The following is a 7,015-nucleotide window of genomic DNA, read 5'->3' on the forward strand; positions in this document are numbered from 1 at the left end:
ATTTTACCTGAGGAAGTAAACTGATTGTTTGACCATAGCTCTTTCCCACCTCATGCCTGCTAGTCTTGTGAGTTATTGATCTGTTTTTAGACTTGCCTCATCTCATTGTTTTACATTATAAAAATTCCTAGAAAATGCAGAGTGTTTGGCAATCCACATGGGACCCCTTCTGTCTCTCTCACAGAAGCATTCTTTCACTCAATAAATAGTTCTTCTGGTAACCTTGGTTGTACCTAAAATTCATTCTTAAATTTAAAAGAACATGAATTTCTGCTGGACATATAGAGGGTAGACAATTTCATTCCCATATATCAAACTCAGCAGTCAAAGTGCTGGCAAAGACTCAACTCTTCTTGCAACCATGTGCAAAGTAGTAAGACTGCATCTCTAAATACCAAAAAAAAATTATTAATTAAATATTTTTTCAAAATTTGGAGGATGTTAATAAGGGCCAGATTTCTAAGGTCAGTCACTGGACAATAAGAAACAACAAATATATCTTGAAATCTTTGGTGTCCAAAAGAAACTCCTTCCCATGTTATTTTAGTTGTGATGACCAACATATTTCCAAACCTTCAATACTAGGGTTCTAACTACCTATCTTACCTCAGAGATGATTAGGAGAGCTGATCAGTAGACATAGAAAAATATTTTATCAGTGACTAAGGTTCCCTCCTTTCTATAGGCCTGTGAGCTTTTTCCTACTGTCAGACCTACCAAGCAGACAATCCTCCAGTGCTGTCACAGTAGGTCAAGCTCACCTCAGAAGTCCTTTACTATGCTGCCTGCTGATTGGGCCTCCCTCCCTATTCCCCTGCTCTCTCATTTCCTTTCCATCATGTTGGCACATGTTATTAAAACTTTTGTCCTTAATTCTTTAATATTCATGCATATCCTGACCATGTGAAGATACCTCTACTTCAGTAAAACAGTCCATCTCATTGTTCAAATTTCTTTTTGAGACAAGGACTCATGATGTAATTCAGGATGCCTTGTCCTGGAACTAACTTCATGCCCCAGGCTTGTCTTAAACTTGCAAGGATTCTCCTGTATCAGCCTTCTGAGTGCTAGGATTAAGCCATGTGCCACCACACCCCACTCGCTGCTTCAAATTTCAGGTCAAATTAAAACACAACCCAAATGTAACAAATTTTTGCAGTTTTGAAACCTACTTCCATTTCCAATCTCATATTTATCAGATCTCTACATCCCTGTAGACACCAGTTTGCTGTTTTTCTCAGTGTGGGATTAGCAGGCAGCACCTACATGAAGTTGTTCTCAGCAAGAAATTTCCACTCAGGAACTAATGCATCACCATCCCCCAAATACCTGGCAACATTCTAAACTTTAAGAAAACCCTTGCTTCAGTAGTTCAATTGTAAAAAAGTATTTATCTACTTAGCTTATAAATAAGGCACTCGCTAAAGAAATGGCTTGAGATAAAGTTGCAAAAGTAGTGGCTGGGATAAGAATTAAAATCAGAATAGACCATGACCTAGGAATTTGAACTTCACAATAAATTGCAGATTCTAGTCTACCAGAGTGACTTGCAGGTGCTAATTACTAAACTCCTGAGGTAACAGAAATATAAACACAAACATCCAGTTTATCTCTAAAACCTGTTTCCTATAGACCCCACAGGCTGAAAATAAGAGTTGGAGAACCTCAGCTCAAAGTATTTCTTTTTCTGGGTGCAGTGACTCAGGACTGTAATCTCCTCACACTGGAGACAGATGGAAGAGGATGGCCTGGAGATCATGGGCTGGCTAGACTACAGAGATACACTCTGTATCCAAACAATAAATAATAAAACATAAAAGAAAAAAGAAAAGGAAACAAAGTTGGAGATCTATTTTAAATCCATAGAGCCAGGTGTACCCTCATGGCTATCTATCCATGTATGAAACATCCTGAAGTCAAGGAGCTTTCTTATTTTTATTTTGGTTTCAGAACTCATAACACACAGTGTCATGAGATTATGAGTTCGATTCATGCCATAACATCATTGCAAGTAGAAGTCTCACATAAGGAATTCAAATGATAGTTTTTCTAATTTTGAGGCCAGAATTCAGGTTTGCCTCCAAAGCACTGCACTCCTTAAACACAGCTGTGCCTGAGGCTGTGCAAAAGACACTCTGGGTGTACAGGGGTTCTGCCCAATACCATCCAGATCTGCCAAAAATTCCATCCCACTCCCAGCTCCAATACCATCAAGTTACCATTGCTATGCTTGAGGATTTCTAAGGATCCTTTCCAGTCTTCAGTAAGAAGAAGTCACAGAAACTTGATGTGAGCTCAGCTCCAGGCACTCAGCACTGAACTCACAGTGAGCACTTCTCCAAGAGGGATGGGAAGAGCCCTCCTCCCTTGGCCCACTTCATTGACCCTCCTCCCTTGGCCCACCTTTATCAATGATTGGCTCCTGGGCCCACCTCTTTTCTGTGCTGTCACCCTCACCTGCCAGTACTTTACTTTATCTTGGCTTTTAAGTGCTGTCCTGGGTTTCCTTAAAGGTACAGTGCCTTCTCCTGAAGCTCTGTCCCAAATGTGACCAGATGAATGTCCTGTGGAAGAAACAATCCCTTGAGGACAGAAAAATTTATTTGGTGATCTCAGACTGGGACAAATTGGAATAGGTAGAGGCTGCTCTCAGGAATGTGTCCATAAGTTTTATTGCCCAGATTTTCATAGGTTCTCTCTCAGTCTGCTCATTTGCATTAAACTAATTTTTAGACATCTACCAAGAGAACTCCATTACAGCAGTAATGAAGAAATTACACATAAACTGTAACAGATTTCTGAGAAAAAGTAAAGATAAAGGAAAATCAAACAGTCCAACTACTTCAGAAAAGGTTTACACTGTATGCAGTGTCATAAATCATACCTAAGTTTTGAAGAGAATCCTAGCCAAGCATAAGGTTCACTATTAATGCTGAAAGAGAGTACCGCACTTGACTCACTACATCACTTCCTGGTATTGAGTGTGAGATTAAAAAAAAAAAAAAACACTTTAGACTGTGTTATGGATTAAGAACTGGTGGTCAGTTTAACACCAGCTGGATTACATCAGAATGGCATTTAGTGAAGATGCTCCACCTGAGGAAAGTTGCTGAGATAAATAGGTGAAGAAAAAGGGAGGTGCTAAGGCATTAGGGCATATTGCATTGAGGTGTATTGCGTTCCTCTATGAGTTGCTGTTTGAGCTGTTGGTTCTGCTCCACAAGATTTAGTCAGCACATCAAGCATTGCTTCCTGGCTCCAGAGGGGAAGACATGTGCCATTTGGTCTCCAGGATGAAATCATCATGCTGCCTCCTGACATGTACCAGACTGTGCTTATTGTTGGAGGAGTTCAGGGCCTCCGTGTTGCTGAGGATGGCTGTGGTGCCTTTCGGGACAACCCTGGTCTTTGTTGTGAGTGTGACTTCTTGGATCCAGAATAGAACTCTTATCCCACTAGCACAGCTTTTTCATTCTGCTGACATGGACTTTTTGGCTTTCACCGCTGACTATTTTTTTTTTTTTTGTCTTTTTCCTTTTTATCGGTACCAGGGATCGAACTTACGACTGCCTGCTTGCAAGGCAGGCACTTATGCCGCTGAGCTAAATCCCCAGCCCTTGACTAAATATTCTATGTTTTTGGTGTTGCGGATAGATTTCCTGCATTTTCCTGTGTTAATTCCTGGTGACCACTACAAAAATAATATTATAAACTCCATGTCCTGATTCTTATTCTTCCAGTGTACAACCCCTAACTACAACAGACTTTAAGTGAAAACATTTTTTGCAAGTATGTATATATTTTACTCTATAATCATTATATTTTTGCATTAACCTGTTGCCTTATTGTTGATGACTTCATATGCAAGATTGCTTTTAGCCAATCTATATATTTAAGATCTAAAATATAGAAAGTATAAAAGAAAACCTAATGAAGCTGAAGTAGGCATTTGCAGGCAGGAAATGGTACCTGAGTTGGGATCATAGATCATGGCACAAGTTCCAGGGAAAGGTTTTTTTGTCTCTTTAATCAGTGCTTCCAGAAACAAAGGCCCTCAATTATGTGGTCACTACCTTCTCACAGGTAGCTGTCTGACTCTCATTTGTCTTCATTCTTCCAAACTAAGTGTTTTTGTTTTCCATTTCAATCTTGCTATCTTTGAGCCCTTATTTTTATGACTGTTACCTTCCCTTATTTACTATAGTGCAGTAGTAGGGTGTGCACACCCACCTGTGCCTAGGTAAGATAGAAAACCATTTCTCTTCTTTTCCATGCATTCCACTTATTGAACAGCCAAAAAATCTTGTCTTTTCTTTTTTACTTTTTAGTAGAAGAAAAAAAAATCTCTCCTAAGTTTCTGTTTTTGTCCACAGCTACATTCCTTGTGATTTTGAGTCCCTGAGCTCAGTTTGTACCAAATTAACAGGTTGAATACTTTTCTCCTTAATGATTACTGGTTGGCTATTCATAATAGCCTGGCTCTCCACCTAATAACAGTGCCTCTTGAATAATATCCTTTTTGTAAGTGTGCTGATGGAGTTTTTAATTTCTAATCATATATCTAACTAGGGTTATTGTAAGGGGTTTGTCTGACATAAACTGGATAAAATTTTGTTTCTAAGCATCAAGCTTCTGATGTATTTGAGGCCCTAATTCACTCCTTAGAAAAAATTGAGAAACTGACACTAGCAGGTTCCATATGAAATTCCTGCATATGTCTGTGACAACCTTCACAGTGCACAGGTACTTTATTGGTCTTAATATTCAATAAATTGTTACTCACGTGTTTTGGACTCCTGAGTGTTTTTGTACTTACAAGAAGGGATGGTAACCGAAGACTTACCATTCTACATTTGTGTTACTGAACTTTCTATCACTATGGTAAAATGTCTGAAAAATTCAGATATTAGAAATGGAAATTTACTCTAGGTGCATTTTACCTCATACTTTCTGAAGAGCAGAGCATGTTTCAAATATGAGACAGAGCACAGGAGCTCACCTCATGTTGGCAAACCTGTAGACTAAGAAATGTTGTAGCTACATCAAAGGAGGCACTGTCCATGGGCAATATGTGTGTGTGTCTGTGTGTCCATGATCTTGTCTCTATCTGTTTGTGTCTGTGTCTGTGTCTGTGTCTGTGTCTGTGTCTCTGTCTTTGTCTGTGTGTCTGTGGGCACACAGGGATTCAACAATCCCAAATGTGTACCTGTTCTTTCTCTGCACAGCTCATGACATGTGTCACTGTGCAGCTCAGCCCCTCAGTGCCCTAACGCTCAGTTTTCTGTCTCCACATGATTGTTCTATCTTAGTGCACACAGATCTTACTCCCTGTGTCTCTCACACAGTGATGCTCAGCAGTGCCCTCATGGTCACACAGGGAGACTGCTGCAAAACAGGCTCTTGGAGTGGTCTTTGAAGTCGAATGCATTATACTGAAATAAAGCCTGTAGTAAGCATAACAACCAGAATCAGTGTGAACAAATCATTCCAACGCTAGAAATTCCTCAGGAGTAACAAGTAGAAGGCAACATACGGTGATAACTTACATTGTTATAGGAAAATCCAAAAGAAAATTATTGATAGAGACACACTGTACTGCTTTATTCCATCTAAGTTGAGCACTCAAAAATGGGACACTTGACATATCCTACATCCAGCTCAGAAAACACTATGTCCAGCTCCATCCTGATCCTGATATATCCTTTATCTGTCACTAACCACTCATAGTCCACAGGCAATCAGCAGGATTGGCATTTTAATTTAGTGAAGGCCCTTAGTCTGATGGCAGTGTCTCCTTGAGAAGGAAATGGCCCCTGCAGGGGGCTTTCACCTGCCTTTCCTGATATTCTCCCTGTGTCCATTTTCCCTGGACAGGTGTCTCTCATCTGGGACACAAGGATAAGCAAATTAAAAGGTACTTTTACAGGTCCCTGTTGCTTCTTTGGCTCTGAGCCATCCTTTTCACATCTGGTATTCTCAAGGCCTTTCTTTATGGTACTGCAGTCCCTTTGATGTGGGAATTCAAAACAAGTATGTAAAGTTGTAAAGGCCTTTAAATTCCAACACAGATTTCCTACAGTCTGCACTGGGTCCTGAAGATATATCATTTATCTATGCAGAAAATAACTCCTTTGGCTCAGGTAACTGCTGGTGTTGCCAAAAGAAAATAAGGACATCTGTGGATAAAGGAGTGCCTTATTCCTGCAGATTGTCCTTGCCAGGGTCCCCTATAGAAGAAAGATAACTAAAGGATTTCAGTCTTTACTATCTTTTAATTTTAAATCATGCACGGGCCTAAGTACTTGAACAGTTCCATTCTTTGAAAAGTTTCCCTTTACTGAAGTGCAGGGCAGGTCCCCTGTTAAATTCCCTTCTGCTCTCCCTATCACAGGCAGGGACCTGTATTGATCTTATGAATGTATTAGCATTTCTCCTACACATGGAAAATGGTGAAAGAGTATCACCACCTTTTTCCACTGACCCTGGTGGTGTGGTTTCTGGGTCAACAAATGGAGGCCACAGATGCCTGATGAGAGAGTTTATCTCCATCTATGAGACTTATATTCTACAGGATACATTCTAGCCAGGAAGGACACAATGCTGCTGTGATTGTTTACACATTCTAAGCTTTTCTTTTTTTAATAAAAAATTAAAAGAAAGAAGGAGATTAAAATAAAAGAGGACATAACAACATAGTAACACACATCAGAACAGAACAATGTAAGGAACATATTGTTTCACCACAAGATAACCCGACATAGGAGTAGATACCACAGTGTATCATTCCTTGAAATATTTTAGTATATCTTCATATATTACAGCATCAAACACAACATAACAGTGTAAAACCATTCAAGAGAATGAAAGTATTACAGGGTATTTAGAACCAACTAACAGAAAATGAATGATGGTTTCTATATTATCTCTGTGTCTATAAAAATTTTTTATACTATCACATACAATAAAATCCAAAAAGTTAAAACAAGATTAACTGATGGAGACAGAAGAACAAAAC

The sequence above is a fragment of the Cavia porcellus genome, unplaced genomic scaffold, assembly GCF_034190915.1.
Source record: "Cavia porcellus strain 051 isolate PalLab524CR breed Dunkin Hartley unplaced genomic scaffold, mCavPor4.1 scaffold_7, whole genome shotgun sequence".
In the NCBI taxonomy this organism is placed as follows: Eukaryota; Metazoa; Chordata; class Mammalia; order Rodentia; family Caviidae; genus Cavia; species Cavia porcellus.